The 16,203-nt window shown below is 43.4% G+C and overlaps 1 protein-coding gene across 2 annotated transcripts in view; it reads left to right on the forward strand.

The window, feature by feature from the left end:
- GRIN2B (glutamate ionotropic receptor NMDA type subunit 2B) overlaps positions 1 to 16,203 on the forward strand; it is a 200,043-nt gene that overhangs the window by 35,869 nt on the left and 147,971 nt on the right. The window lies entirely within an intron of this gene.

The following is a 16,203-nucleotide window of genomic DNA, read 5'->3' on the forward strand; positions in this document are numbered from 1 at the left end:
TTTAAGGTTTTATTTTTGCCGGTGTTTTACCTTGGAAGTGCCAAGAATACTAGCTTGGGTTTTCCCTGAACGGAGCTGGAGGACATTGTGGCATTTTCAGAGATGCTTAATACAGCTCTTACATCTTAATTGAAAAATAATTGAATCTTTAATAAAGCTATCATCTCTCAGAAGTGTTCATTAGCTCCTGAAGTTAAATAGTGTTAGCTAACGCAAATAACTGGTCTGAACCAGTCCAGCTGTTTCCACTTTATTTTATTCCGTCATATCACTGACGCTTTGCTGTTTTCCCCAACCCAAGCTAGTATTCTTGGCAGTTAACTGCACAAACAGGCCTTCCTGCCACTGCTTTGGAACACGGCAAGATGCAGAGAGCACCATCTTTAGCCAGCTGGTAACTGTCAGCTTAGGAGAGCATGCATGGTGTACAGCTGGACCTGACAGAAATCTCCTTGGCAGGAGGAGCAGGGGACCCAGAAATTCACGCCTGAGTGTGCATTGGGCTGGCCAGTGCAGCTGACGGTGGCCTCCAAGCTGCTGTGGGCTGGCTGGAATATCCAAGAGAAGTGATCTGTCCTTTTCCCTGCAGGCTTGGTGCAAAAAAAGCCCCTTTATTGAGAAGAAACTCTTCACCACACTTTCATAAAGAAACAATCTGGGGATCAAGCTGACAGTCTTTTCCTTTTGCAGGTCACTCTTCAGCAAATCTGAGAGATTTCACTTGGCAGAATCAGGTGTAATTGAGGGAAGGGGGGGGAAGTAAGCTGGCCAATGTGGCAACTTTTCCTCAGAAAGATCTAGTGGACTTGAGAAATCAGGCATTTTCTGTTCCATTTACCTTGCAAGTAACTAATTCAGTGCAGGTCATCATAGGTGAGTAGCTGGGAATAGGTTAATCACAAGATATTTTCTCATTCTGTGACTGTTCAGTTGCCAAATGTACATTTAATATGCAAGTTATTTTCTCAGATCAGTCACTGAACTAAAGTAGGCATTGAGTAATAGAATCACAGGCATTTATTTCTCTGTCCTTCAGTAGTTACAGTTATGATAAAGTCATTATGCCCCATTCTACCCGCAATGAGACTTTGCTTTCTTGAGAAGAATTAGGCAACAACTTTGTGTCTCATTGCTCTCCTGCATTGCATGGTTGTCAGTGTCTGTGCAAAACAGGTCTAGAACATTACTTTTAGTGCTGCATTTCATCCTTATGGTGGCATTTTATATCCTCTTTGAACAAGCATCAGTGTCTCTGTTGCCAGACGTCCTAAGCACTGGGAAAAGATCCTTGCGATTTTGAGCTTGGCAGGCCAAGTTCCGATTTCCGATTCCTGCGGTGTAAATCCAGCACAGCACCACCGCCTATGGTAGGATTAGATCAAATTTACGCCTCTGTAATTCAAAGAGGAATTTGGCCTATTGAACTTGGTAAAAAGAAAAATCTTTGCCTCTCTCGCCTCTCTCCTTGGGAAGGTGGTATCTCAAGCGGCCACCCCGTGTATTCCACCAGTTGGCTTCCAAAGAGCCTTCTGGCAGTCAGGCAGCCCACAGGGAGCTCAAAGGTGGAAGCCTTATAAATAGAGATCTTTGTTTTATCAAGCTCCCTTTTTCATAGTTTTGCAGGCAGGAGAAGCAGGATACATACAAAGATCTGTGGCTTTAGGAAAGGCCAAGATTTCTTTTCAGCATAAATCGAAAGGGCTGACCTTTAGAGCTTCTGATTCACAGGTGCGTAATCTTTAATGGATAATATTTGTTTGATGAATTGAATTAAAATATGGTGGAGAGTAAATACATTGATATTCTCCTGAAAATGCTGAAGTCTGACTGGTAAGTCCTTAACAATCTATTTTCCACAGAGGGCGTTGACAGGCTTTTCTTTTACTGACCCTTAGTCATGTAGTTTGCAAATGAGTTGTATGGCTGGGGTTTGATCCCGTAAGGACACATTGCTTCTTTCAGCATCCCTTCAATGCTCACAGCAGTCAGCTGTGATCAAACTCGCTCAGCATTTCACAGGTTCAGACCTGCACCTAGAGTTTTGTTGTGCTCCTTGTGTGTTTGCGATCAGTGGCATCAATGCAAACCTAAAGAAGAGTGCAAACTGCTGACGCCTTCTCTGGTGGTTAAAGCAAAAACCTCCTCAGTTGAACCACCTTCCCTAAAGGAGCATGAGAAATTCTGTTTAACCTTCAGTGAGGGTTTGGTAAGTGTGTCTGTGAGGAAATTTGGGTCCATGTGTGAAATTAACTTCGTAATGTTCTGTAAAGCTGGTGAATTGAGACACAAAACGACAGGCAAAAAAGGATTTCCAGCCTGAATTTATGCCCCCACCCCCTGATAGAAACCTTGTACAATGTGCACCATAGGCTGCCTTCATCTCAGTTAACATCCATCTGAAAGTTTGCTAACTGAGCAAAAGTCTAGGCATCGCATTGCTACAATCAGTGGGGAAGGAGGCACCACCTGAGGACAGTTCATCTCCATGCACCTTGGGGTACAATGAAATGTTTGTAGGGCAGTCCTGTGTCTCCCCACTGATTACTGAAGAAGGCTCTACTCCAAATTGCTCTTGACGCCTCAAGTGAAGTGCCACAAATCTTGCCCTAGGTGTAACATAGCAGGTGGAGGTGTGCTGCTGAAAATGTAACATCTGGATTTCCTGATTGTTTTGTTCAAATTTGTGCTCTTTAATATTGCATCTGATTAGATTTTGTAGATAATATTTAGACTTTGTTTTCCATGTTTTTCCCCTGAACAATAACTATATAGTCATTTGCATATGTTTTTGCTGTTTCTCTCCTCGGTGTTCATGTCTCTAATCCCACCTGTTTAGCTGTTACAAAGCGCTGCATTTAATCTGTCTAATTTGGCATCAGAAGAAATTGACCAGATGATGTGTGTACACTGAGATCTGGGTTTAGTTCCAGGAAGCTGGTACAGCACAGACACCCTGTGCTGCACTCCAGTGCTGGAGAGACCACTTTACTGAGGGAGACTCTCCTCACCACGGGTTCAGTCCTTTTAGTCTCTGATGAGGTTGCCAGCAGTGATGCCAAGTGTTGGGAGCTGCAGCAGTCACTTTGATGGGGCTGGATGGCTTGGGAGTGGTGGCTAAGGGGGTTCAGTAGCCCCTATATTAGCTCCTCTCAGAGGAGCAAGCCCTGCGGTTGTGGGGTAGAGTGCAAGAATGGCTGCACCCTTTTGAGTCCTATGAATGAACATTTATTTAGTCCTTGTTTTGGTGCTGACACCTTGAAAAGGAATTAGGACCACATGTCCAGAGGACTGCAAAGCACTCGTGACCAGTGACATCTGCTCCCATTCCAGTTTTTAAAATTACTTTTCCTCTCTCCCAAGTTGTTTTTAAAAGCAGAAATTCAGTCCTATCACAATGTGGATGTAGTTGGTTGATGAGGATGCTCTATGTTAGGAGAATGATGATGGGAGCAAACCTTCAAGGCTGAAAATGCAGCTTCAGTTCAGATAAGCACTCAAACCAGTATCTTGTGTTTGCAGACCTAAGACTGGAAACCTGGGATGGGCTTCTCTTCATTATACTTTAAATATTGCCTTCTATCACTTTTTCACAGAACTAGGAGGTAGAGGTGCAGTTGCAGAAAAGGAAATAATAACAATGTAAATTTATATGCATCTTAAAGGAAGAGTAAATTGTTGTTCAGATTTAGGACGCTTACTGTGTTGGAAAAGACTTCAATTCACGACAAAAAAAAAACAACCACAGCATTTGGCTGAGTGGTCTGTTTTGTAACGACAGACTTTTCTTTTTAAAAAGAGGAAGAGTCAACTTGCTGATAATGAAAGTAGAAAAGGTAAGAACAGAAACTGTCTTGGGTTGCCTTATAGCATAGCTGGTGACCATCATTTTTGGCAGAAGTGTCTTTTTGCAGTTTTGCTGGGTTTCATGCTTTACTAAAGCTGCTTGTCCTGTTCAGCTTTATAGTAATGTAATGGTGCACAAGCAGCACCCAGGAAAAATATTGGAAGAGGAGTGTGATTCTATTTTCCTTTATCTTTGTGTCCTGTGCTATTTTCTCTGGGATTTGTTCACACAGGGTAGCCATGTTGATGGAAATAAAATGATAGGGAAGAATAATCTATGAAATAAGGCTATGTCTATAATAAAATCTATATAAAAGCTGTGTGAAACTAACCTGAAATCTAAAATCCTTGATCCTTTCTGGGCCAGGTTCTCCTTTCTTTTCTTACACAGCATAGAGCTGAATTTTCCACTATTCCCTTTACTACCTTGCATTCCCACCCCCCCCATTCACACTAAAGCTATACTTTTTCCTCCAACTTGCCAGCTCTGCTTCATAAGTCCTTGTCCCCTTTCTTTTTGTTTTCTGTCAGGTTTCCAAGATTTCTCTCTCTCTCTGTTTCAATGCTGAACTTTGAGGTGATTTTTTTCAATGCTTGGGCCATGCTGCTTTGGCAATGGTGGTATTTGGCATTTCAGTGGGGAGCAAGCATGTTGAAACTTGGTCAATGGGTGTAAAGCACCAGAGAAGGGATCTAGCTATAGGTCAGAGTGTAGCAAAATAATGCTGCAGGTAGAGGGAAGCCAAAACTAGTTGGATAAGCTGAGCACCTTGATATATGCTGAAAACCAGGACAAAGTCAAAGACACTGGGACAGTGCTGCTAAAAGCAGTACATCTGTAATTAAAAGGAAAGCACTTTCACTCTCAGGTTTCCAAAGGTTAAATAATAGAGATGCATGGGGAATGCAAACCTCATTTTTCAGATGGAAATTTGATTCATTTCCATGAGGGATGTCATCAGAAATTTTTTAGAGCCTTTGTGTGAAAAATTCAGTAAAAAACAACAGGAAAAGTTCCTTTTGAATGGTTATATGAAAGAAAGTGAAATAAATTACAAACAAAATGATGCTTAGAAGGGAAGAAAGATGCATTTTGATCTGCAAATGTTGAAAGAGTACAATTCAGTGTTGTTAGAAGACTTATATCCCTTTTTTCCCCACCAAAATGATGTGCAGTTGATGTAATTTTGCAAGACATTTTCATTTCTCTGAAAATGCATTTGATGATAGTAATAGCTTAAATGTTTCTTAGACTAATCTCGTGATTAGCAAAGATAAATTTGATCTTAAAAAAAAAATAAAAATCAGCAGTGCCCCTTCAAGCTTTTAGTATTTTTATTCAGGACACGATTAATCTATTTCTTTTGCTTTTGGTACTTTGTTTCCTGTTGCTGCCAAATGAAAGCTCTGTGTAGCTCACAAATAATGAACTAAATTTCATGTGTCCTCAAACTATAAGTCTGCTGTAAAAATTGGAGAGGGAGAAAAAAGGTAGGTCACAGATATAGAGAATAAAAGCCTGTATTGTATGTCAGTTCAGTGTTGCTTTTCTCTTGAGTATACACATGTAATCATAGGCCAGGTGGATCAGTAATTTATGTTTGTGTGTGTGGAATCCACCCATATAAAAATATTTTTTTTGTATAAAGAAATATAGGTAGCATTTTTCTGTGGAGTTTAATTAATACCTCAAACTTTCCCTAGAACATTTTTTTATTACTTTACAAATAAATTGCAGCATTAAAAAATCCCTCAGATATTAGGAAACCTGGAAATGAACTGTTAAGAGCTTTAGCCTCTCCCCAGGGCCGTTAAATCCTTCAATGTTAACTCTCATTTCCTAAACAAGAGCTTGAGTACTCTTGTTAATATTATTTCAATGGAGGAAAAAAAAAAGACCTTTCAAAGAAATGTATTGTTTCTTTTATTAAATATCATAATACAATAGCATGTTTTCTAAATTTTTCAAGTTTCTCTCTACTTTCTCTCCCACATGCTTCAAATAGGAATGCCATTTGAAGGCTTTCACTTCCTTGTAGAGTAGTGTTCTTGACAGTCACCAGAGAAAAGTATGGAGTTCAATTATTTTCTCTAAAAAACAAAACAACAACAAAAAAACAACAAAACAACAAGAAAGCCCACTTTTATTTTTATGTATGTATTAGGTACGTATTTAGGGTAAACATAGCTTTCCTGCAGATATTCCTGTCTTTTTTTCCTCATCATTTCAATTTGATGCACTTCATATCTACCCTGAGCCTTGGACACCTGGAGCCTGAAGGCACCATCTTTGCTTGAATGGCACAAGGCTGGGGAGGGGGAAATCTGGAGGGACTCCCATGAGGCTCATGCCCTGTCAAATGACCATGTGGAGCTTTTGAGCAGTGGCAGTGCTGGGACAGGAGTAGGGTGCAGAATGTGAAGGAACTTACAGGGGGGAGCCAATTCCTTCCCTTGGCAGAAGTTGTCCCAGATGATGTACGTCAAGCAAACCTGAAGTCTGATTCCTTTACATCAGACTTTTGTAGCTATTTATAAGCTGTTTTATTTTGGGTCATATAATTCTTCTTCTAGGAGTACTTAGTTTTTTCTCTTGTTGTTATAGTGATGTTTTCTTTTGAGTGTCAGAAGACCTTTCCTTGCCTAGCTTTTCATGCAACCCCTACAACCTGCCTGGGAGAAAAAGAAACTGTTAACTTCTTTCCTACTAATGTTTAAATGAGGTGTTGTCATAGTCTACATGGAAATAGAAGTACTGAAATATCTGAGGAAAATGTTGTTTCCCACCCAGCTTGGTCCTGCCAAGTAATAGGGCTTTTGTGGAAAAGTTCTTTCTTACTAGATTTCTAACCATGACTTTCATGCTGGTGGTGTTTGGGTAGATGTCCAAATCCATGAGCACCTGTCCACAGAAAATCTGGGAGCGTTATGAGATCTTGACTCATTATTACTTGTAATTATTATTACTATTTCTTCAAAATAGACAAACATAAACTAAAAAAAAAAAAAGACCAAAACCAAACAAAAACACAAAAAGCCCAAGCAACACAAAAATATTAAATCAATTTGTGCCATCCCCAGCTGGACAAGGAGATTAGTTTCTTCATTCTGGAGGAGGCAGTCCTTTATTACAACCCCAAGCAGTTACTTGTCTCACAAAATCTAAATTAATTACACTCAAATTGTCCCAACCCTAAACTGGCCTCAAAATGAAATTGAAAATATGGAGTGTGAAATTGCCCAATGCTGCTGCTTTAGATCCGCGTATCATTCTCCTGTAACCGCAGGACAGGGGGAAACAATTGTTTTCAGGGAATCTCTTCTCTTTGCCTTTTATTTGCTTCATTAACCAAGTTTGGATGGGATGGATTATGAAGGAAGTTAAGGGAATTAAATATACACAGGCTGGGGAGAAAAACAGTACAGAAAATGATATTATTTTAGTCTGTGAGCCTGTTAAGGGTCTGGAGGGACTGATGTATAAAGAAAGACTGGAACAGCTATACGTGTATGTTGTAGATTGGCTGAACAATGAGTCAGGGTGTGATTTATATATGCAGTGAACAGAGAAAGACTAAAATTAGAGAAAATTATACTTAGGGAGTTGCCAGAAGGAGAGACAGGATGAATTGAGAAAAGATATCATTTGTATGTGTATCAAGAAGAAAGTTCAGACACTGAGTTTTATTAGGATGTGCTGTAGTCTCCTTGTGCAAGAGTGTGGAAAGCATGTTGCTTCAGCTTTTTTTTCAACCAGGTTTTCAGCCAGGACTGAACGAAGTGCTAGAGAATTGTGTTATATGGCTAGAGAGGTGGTGGAGAAAGAAGGCGGCAAAGATCAGTTACAGGAAAACTTCTTATTAATCTAGGATCATGGGGTGTAGGGAAGAAAAAGAAGATATATTAAATAAAATTCTGAAGGTAATTGGAAAAAATATACACCAAATGCTCTATTGAGGTCCTTTTTCTTCTGTGCTTTGGTAATAGCTTTTAGCTGTGTATCTATGAGATTCCTGATAATAAATGTATGTTTCAGGGGAGGGGGGGGAGGAGGAATGAAGGAGGTAGAGAGTCTAAAGGCAAGATGGAAAAAAAACAAAAACAAAAGAACACACAATGAGGAGGACTGATCTAAGGGGTTCATTATGGCCAGCAGAATCAAATAAGTCCTGTAGACCAGAGTGCTCATTGCAGCTCTGCTCTAAAACAGCCTTCTACATGACTTTGAGACAGCTACTCAACTTCTGTCTACATTAATTTGCCCTTTGTATGAAGACAGTAATGATGTTTTTGTAAAGTACTTCGAGCTGTACAAAAGCTAAAGGCTACCTAATTGCCAGGGAGCAATTAATGAATTTTTCTAGCTGAAGTAAATACAATGCTTGATATGAAAATCTGGACTCCAGGAGGAGAAGCTGTAACCCCCATTAGAGGTGGCTGAATAGCTGCAGCATGCAGGAAAGCTTATTGTATGCAGGGCTGATAGCACCGTCTATTGTAAGCTTGCCCAGCATTCCCTGTTATAAGATCCTCTTGGGGGTTGCCTGTAACTTTGCCAGACGATGAGTGTTTGAGCAAAGTTTCCTATGCCAGGTGTATGCCTCAAGCTGATTGATTTATTTCTCTATTTATTTGGAGAATAAAATAGCTGTCTTAAAAATGTGGCAAGGAAGATACGTGACTTGTTCATGTTGAAAACGTTAGTGTGTTTTCTTACAACAATTCTGCCTGACCATCACTGGCCTCTAGAGCAAGGACTGGAGCCTGGAGATGTCTTGCAGGGAAGGACTTTTAATCAAAATGTGCTTTTGCTGCTGCATGGCATAGGTTGCTCCAAGTTTGGCTTTGGTATAAGCTGTGAGAAATTGTGTATATGTAGCAGAATCTTTTTAGATGTTTGCTACAAATATCTTGAAGAGATCTTGTCCTTTGAAGCTGTGCTTCAAAACTGCATTTGGACTGGGGGCTGCACAGGCTGTGCTGGGGCTGAAGGTGCTCTCCTATGAGATCTGGTCAGAATACACCCAGGAAAAACTGTGCAGCAGAGAAAAAGACAAATGTGTGAAGGACCTCAGTGGGTGAGTAGTTTAGGACCAGAAACCTGATGTGAGGAAGGGTGCAAGGGAAGTCTCTGCAGGGGTGTGGCATCAGTGCTCCCATGGGGAAAGGCTAGCAGGTCTCCCAGTGTATGCACAGGGTATGCTCAGCCAGGTGCCCCTTAGCCAACATGAGGCCCCCATGGCCTGCCAGGACCCTGGCTCAGGGCAAGTGCAGTGCTTTGTCTGCTCACTTGGCTGCTTGCTTCCAGTGAGGCAGAGTCCTGCTGGTGCTCCCCAGCTCACTGGGGAGGTGTGGTGGTGAGGGCTGAGGAGCCCCATGGCCACAAGGCTGGACAGCATTTCCTCCAGGCTGGCAGCCTGCTGGGGCCTGTAGTGCCATGCCTGCCCCCTTCCTCTCCCCTCCCTTTTCCTCCTTTCCTTTCTGTCACCCGCTTCTGTCTGTCACTCTACCCGTTTCTTAATTACTGTTTGCGCTGTGCTTTGAAAATGCAAAGTATGGTATAAATGTTAAGTGTTTTTATTATTGTTATTATTTCTGCTTTTTCTTTTTCATTTGCATCCCTCACCCTCTATTCTCTTGCTATTGTGGCTTCCAGAGAGAACGTGTGGGCCTACATTATTTATAACTGTGTGAGAGTAATTACAGAAATGATTTAATTACTCAGTTAATACTGTTCTTCACATCACCAACTTGACAGGCTGGTGATCCTCTCACCGCAGCCGAGCATACAGTCTGGTGGTGCCTGCACCACGTCACAGACCAGTGGGTAACAGGAGGCAAAGCCTGGGGAAAGCCTTACATGATGCCTCTTGCTTCTCTCCAGCCAAGGGCTAAGGCTGCTGAGCCTGTGTGGGCCTTGCTGGGGTAACTGCTGTTGCCACCTCAGTTAGGGGTGAACCATGGGGATGTGAACACCTGGCTATGGTGATCACTTGCGTGAGGGTTTGTGGTGGCCATCTGGTGGGGGTTTGTGCTTAGCAGGCTGGCCATGTGTCTGCACCTTGGTTGAAAGGGGCTAGTGAGGGGTTTGGAATTGAGGAAAGACATCATGAACTTACTCTAAGCCGTTGCACCTGTCCTAATGATGTGTATAATTCTGTCCCAGCTAATCTAAGAGGGAATTCCCCAGTGAGTTCAGTACCCATTGTGTGTGTGTCTAACATTCTTTCCAACACGAACCTGCTTGAGATGAAGTTTCAGTATTCTGTGTGCTACATTAACCACTTTTTCCCATTTATTAGAGGTCAGTGATCTGGGAGGCATTTATTGACGTAACTTCTGTTTAAGCCTCCCAAATCATGGGGTTCAAATGCTTTGTATGGGCCTGAGTGTAAGGTAAGATCACTATAGCCAGAAATATTTGTACATGCAAGCGGCTGTGTAATTCTGAACCTATTGAAATAAATGATTTTTCTCTCTGAGTGGAATGGCCTCCTCCCGCTGAGATTCACTCCATGGGAAATACAGTGGTTTCCATCACTTTCAGTTCAGAAAGGCTTGTTGGGAGCAGGGAATCTCCTGTCACTGGTGCAGTGTGGACTGCAATTGAGAGAGGAGAGTATGTGTCTTTTCAGGGAAACACACTTGAGCTGATGGTAACCAATACCTTATAGTTATCTACTCAAGGCAGTAAAAAAACAAAAACAAAAACCAACACAACAAACCTGCACCTAGCAGAGCACAGAAGAAATGTAAGGAAGATGATTCTCTTATAAAGGCATTGTAGATAACAACAACAAAAAAAGAGTCAGTGGATTCTTAACAATGGAGGTAGTTGCTCAGAGAGGGGAGAGAGAGGCTCTTGTGGGATAACGGTGTATTTGCCAGATAATGGCGTAGAGAGAGAATCTCAGAAGTGCCTGCTTTCCCATTTCTTGAAGTTGCCTAGCTCCATTTGGGATTCTTCACGGCCTGGGCTCTGGGCCAGGCTCAGCCTGTTCCTCAGCACAGCAGTGCTGGGTGGGTGGCAGGGAGGTTGGGGAACAGGTGGCATTAGGGCTGGTGGAGTGGAGAGCCTTTTCCATGCAGTACTGTGTGCCAAGATGCCAGGCACAGGACACCTGCTATCTGGATGGGCTCTGCCTGCCTCCAAGGAGCACTGGAAATTGAAGATGTAGGCTAAAGTCTTTTGAGCGTGAACAGTGATTCTAAATGCTTTTTTTTTTTTTTTTTTTTTTTTTTTTTTTTTTGGCATCCAACATGAGGCAGGTTAAAGCAGCCCAAATTTGAAAAAAGACTGAGCATCTCTACCTTCTGGAAGTTGGGTATTTCATGTCGTATCTCCTAATTGACACCTAGAGTCCCTCATCACTTTTGAGAATCTATGCTAGAGGCTTTTCTTTATTTTTTTTCCTATATCTGGTACACAAAAAAGTGAATTTTATGACCCAACACTGGAATAGATTGTTGAAAAGACAGAGTGAGTGGAAGGACAGTAGGAAGGAGTAGTTTTGTCAGCTCCCAAATGAGTGAATCCTGTTTTTAGTGGATACATGTCTCATGGTTAATTGATTCTTTGACTGAATTATATTCTGAGACTGTAATGTGAGCTCATCCTTTAGTAGACACCAGAGAATCCATAGAGGAGATAACTTGAGCAGGGTGAAGAGATTTCAGAAGAGCTGAGCTCAGCCTTTACACAAAGGTGAGGACTGGAGGCATTGAAAGGACCTAATTTCTCCACCCACTACCCAGTTTCAACCAGGGTATGTCCAGTCCAAAGGAGTTGGTGTGCCCATAGAAACTTCAGTTTTTCCAGGAGTTGACTACACCTTCTCCCTACAGGAGTTTAATTCCTCCCAGGTCCTCTATTGCTTTTTTCCCCCGGTTTACTCTGTATTTTATGGCTACTGTCTGGGAAGAAGGGAGATGTACTGTGGTGCCCCAAGGACTATGTGTATAGGGATTGCCCACCATAGGCATGTTGCCTGGCCAAGATGCAATTTATCCGATTGCCTAGTGAGCCATAGCGTGTGCCTGTGACTGGATGAATCATACACATTGCTGTGTGGCCAGACAAAGGCTTTGGGACTGCGTGCAGTTGCAGGCTCTATTTTGTACAGGACTGTAAGAATTTAATTCTCCTTGAGTCCTCTGCCCCTTTGTCAAATCAGGTGGAAATCTGCCAGCAGGTTCAAGAGTTGCTGGGAAGTCTGACTCATGTACACACGAACACATGTACCAGGTTTGCAAAAGCTTCTTTTCCTCGCAAAAATGAGCTAAAAACACACACAGGAGGTGAGCAAAGCCCTGCGTTGGAGTGTCTGATGAGCTGTGATTTCTATACAAGTGACCCATGCGCAGCATGTCTCAAACACGCTTGCAGCATGCTTACCATCGCTGCCACACGCTTGCAGGGTGACTCACTGTGATTCACCCGGAGCAGTCCTGCTCTGTGATTTGCATAGGCAAGCATGCAATGCGAGCTGCGCTGTCTCCTGGGGTTGGATGTTCGGTTCACACTTGTGCACAGTGCACATGTATGCGCTCTGTGACTCACACTAACATGCCGTGGTGGCTTGGATCACAGAAGCAAATGAGACATAATCATGAGCAGACACTTGTTCAGTGTCTCATGCTCCTATCGGTTAGCTTTTGAAGGAGAACATGGCACAAGGCTTGAAGATTTTAATATTTCTATCCTGAAACAGACCTCTTGAGAAAAGAAATTAGCCTGATGACAGCAGCAGTAATTGGATTATTCCGTTAGTATTATCCATGGAAGAGGAAGTTGCGTGACTTTATATTTTCAACACAGAGACTTAAAAATTGCACTTAAAATGTGAATTACGCCTTACTTTCTTTTCATAACTGACAAGCAGGCATCTGTTTTCTGCCCTACTTTCCTTCTGCACACCTTCTGCCTTTGGTCTGCCTGAGCTTTCTTATTCTTTGCAAGGCTACAGCAAACTGTGGTGACTTGCATGCCTCAAATGGCACTGAAGGAGATCAAGGCATGGTCTAAGCAGTAGGTGGGCTGAGGAGGTGCCATGCTGAAGGTGAAAACAAGAGATTTATGTATCCCTTGATCTAGAGGAAGGGGTTTGCTTAAAGGCCTGGACACCTGGGGGAGGTAGAGACAGGAAGGTCTGGAAAGAGTAATGTGAAGAAATGCGGGGCAGGGAGGTGCTGAGCAAACATTGAGCAGATCTCTGAGCACTGAGTCTTCTTTTGCTCTATGGGCTAACCTCTGCAGCTGCAATATCAACACTAAAATAATTTGTAATGGGACTGACAAAGTTTTGGAATATGTGCACACCTGCACTAGACAGCACTGCTGAGGTGGAAGGAGATGGGAAGGAACTGGACAGATGGTAATGAGCCAGCCTTATATTTCTGCTAGTTCTGGTCATTTGCAGGCTTCCTATACACTCATGGCCTCCCTCTCTTTTATTTTAAAAATATCTGATTATATTTTGATAAACTTTTTGTTTATTTGGAATCTGCCAGGGGAGTTTTGCTGGTCTTTGGGCACATCCAACTGTTTGATACAGTCATTACCTGGTCAGAGATACCACTTTTTTTCTTTTGTTATTCAGTTGTTTCCTTAATTTAGATTTAATAAGTCACTTTGTGCTCCATTAATTAGGCCATCATGCAAAATGTTTAATGCCGAAGTATGCTTGCTTGCAGATGGTGGAACAGCTTCATTTAGCGAATGGCTGGAGACCTCACCAGGCTGTGTTGCTCCTCATGCCCACGGTCCATTCTCCCCCAATGAGCCATGATGCCATTAACCTTCTCTGTCTCCATGTCCTGGCGTGAATTCACAGGGGCGCATCTTCACCATGGCTTCTAAGAGCCTTTTTCTCTGTCCAATCCTCCTGCCCTTGCTGGAGCTCCCTTGAAAGATTTTATGTGCATGCGTGGGTTTTACGTTTCATCTCCTTAATTGTTACAAACTGAAGCTGTGGCTGTCAGCTTTCTCAACAAAGGCAAAATGGACTGGCAAAAGCATGCTGTGATACTGGCCACTGGAGGAGGAGGAGGTTGTGAGCAGTATTTGTCTCCTGCTGTGCTGAGGGCTGCAATTCTGCCCAACAGTGTCACTCACTGGTCACTATGCTAGTCCAATAGTGTGTTGCTGTATGGCTTGAGATATGCCTGTAATAATACTCAGTAATATACAATACAAGCTGTTGGGAAGTATTTTGTGCTTTCAGAGTGCCAGGAACCAGCCAGCATCTCCTGCCGTGTGCTGCTATAAAACACACAAATCTCTCAAATCATACGTTGATGGCTTTTTTTTTTTTCCGTTGGTGGTAGAGGATTGAGTTACTTTTTCGGTTTCCCTATCTCCAGCTCTAGTCTGGCCTTCAGTACTAGGAAAAGGATTTTCTCAGTCGGCATGCTAGGGTTTCTGTGGCCAGAGAAGTGTTTTTATATGGGAAGGGGTAACAGCGTGGGGAACGTGTAGGTGTGTTGCTGTATAACTGAGCCCATGTGGAAGCACATCCTCTCCTTCTCCATGCTGCATGCGTCCTTGCTATCAAGGAATCCTTTTGGCCAAATGTTTTGCTTTCATTTGATGAATAAATTGGATATGGAAATGAGCTGACATGAGTAGATTAGACACTTACGAGGTGATAGGGATCTTGTTGTGACAATCAATTTACCTCTTTGCACTTAGGAACCTGTAGGCGATGGTCTTCTGGGAACATATCCCCCAGGACTTGCTCCTTCAGTTATAATTTGTGAATCTCCAGAGGATAAAGCTATTTTATGGTACTCTTTCCTTCACGTTTGCCTTGCCTTCCTCTTCTTTGTAGTGATCCACCTCCATGCGCTAGCAGCCTTTGAAGGGTAGCCCCTGCAAAATCAGCGTGTCTTCTCATGGGGGCTGAGAAAAGGTATTGGAGCTGTCTGGGATAAGAAAGAAATGGAGGAGACCTACTGATAGGAGGTGTTTGACAGGGGTCAGCAGTGGGGAGGGGGATCTCTTGGGGTACCCCAAAGGTGAGGGTGCAAAGAGGCAAGGGTGCTGGAGAGAGGAGGTGTGATGGGATGTTCAGTCCTTCATAGAATAAAGTGGGCAGAAAGGCCTCAGGGCAAGATTGAGTAATTAACAACCTCTGGGATGCATCTGCCTCTCTCAGGCAGCAATATGTGCATTGTGTGACCTCAGGTGAGCGCAATTCTCTCACTGTCTCTCCCACTTCCCCCTGGTCGGTCGGGCTCAGCAGCCCTTATCTCTCTTGCAAACAATCCTGCATGTGCTTTGCAGGGCCCTGGACCAGAGGCTGGCCCAGGCTTTTCTCCATGTCACCTGGGAGGCAGGATCTGGACCTGGCGCTGGCACATGCCAGGCTGGGGTGGGAAGGCAGTACAGCGAGGGAGGGGGGACATGTTCTTCAGGGCCCAAGCAAGTGCACAAAAACGTGTCTGCACCTAGGGGCAGGGGAGAGAAATACAACTTAAGCCTCAAAAGGTTCATGTCCCTTGTCAGAAAGTCCAAAGACAAAACCTCTTTGCTACCAAATACATTCCAGCCAACAGCCCCGTTATCTTTTCTTTATTTTTTTTTTCCTCTTAACGGTTGAACCGTTTAACGCCACATACGAAGTCAGATCTGGCCGCTGAGGGGCGATTCTGGGTTGCCATGGCAATGAGGCATGTCTCTCCAAATTAGGACATTTTTCTGCTGCCTTTTCCATGCGAGGCTTTCTCTCATCTCTTTCTCCCCCTCTTCCTTGATGTCTGAAGTGCTGAGAGCTGCCTCCTCTCCTGCACGCTCCGTGAAAGGGATCAGACTTTGCCCGTCTGAATTAATTCCTCTGAAGCCCGTGCCAACTTTGTGTGTGCTGGCTCTGCGAGGGGGAGCTTTGAGCTCCCCAATGAAAACGTGGCAGGACGGGGGCGAGGAGGGGCGTAGAGGCAGGGAGGTTAGTGGGGGTAGGCAGTGCGTAGCTGTGGGGTGCTAATTGCCTTCTGCGCCATCACCTCATTTTTCCACCCGTGCTGCCAGGGCTGGGCACTTGGCTGATTTAGATTAAGATGTATTTTAGGACTAGAAAAGCTATTGGAGTAAAACCTGGGGAGGATATAAATGTGCTGGCAAGTCTTGAAATCTGTTGGGCAGCCTTAGCTTCCCAGGGTCTGATCCATTATGGTGCAAGCACTTGCAGTGGCACCACAGGAGTCATCCATCTCTTAGGGGCATTGTGACACAGGGCCTTGTCCCCCCTGCATCTGGTATGTGTCTGCACTGAAGCAGTCAAGTGCCTTTACACCACTTCTGCACCTGTATATTCCCCTTGCAGACTTAGGATTTGGCATGAGTCAGACCCAGCTCAATTAATT

Source organism: Anas platyrhynchos, chromosome 1, assembly GCF_047663525.1.
Source record: "Anas platyrhynchos isolate ZD024472 breed Pekin duck chromosome 1, IASCAAS_PekinDuck_T2T, whole genome shotgun sequence".
In the NCBI taxonomy this organism is placed as follows: domain Eukaryota; kingdom Metazoa; phylum Chordata; class Aves; order Anseriformes; family Anatidae; genus Anas; species Anas platyrhynchos.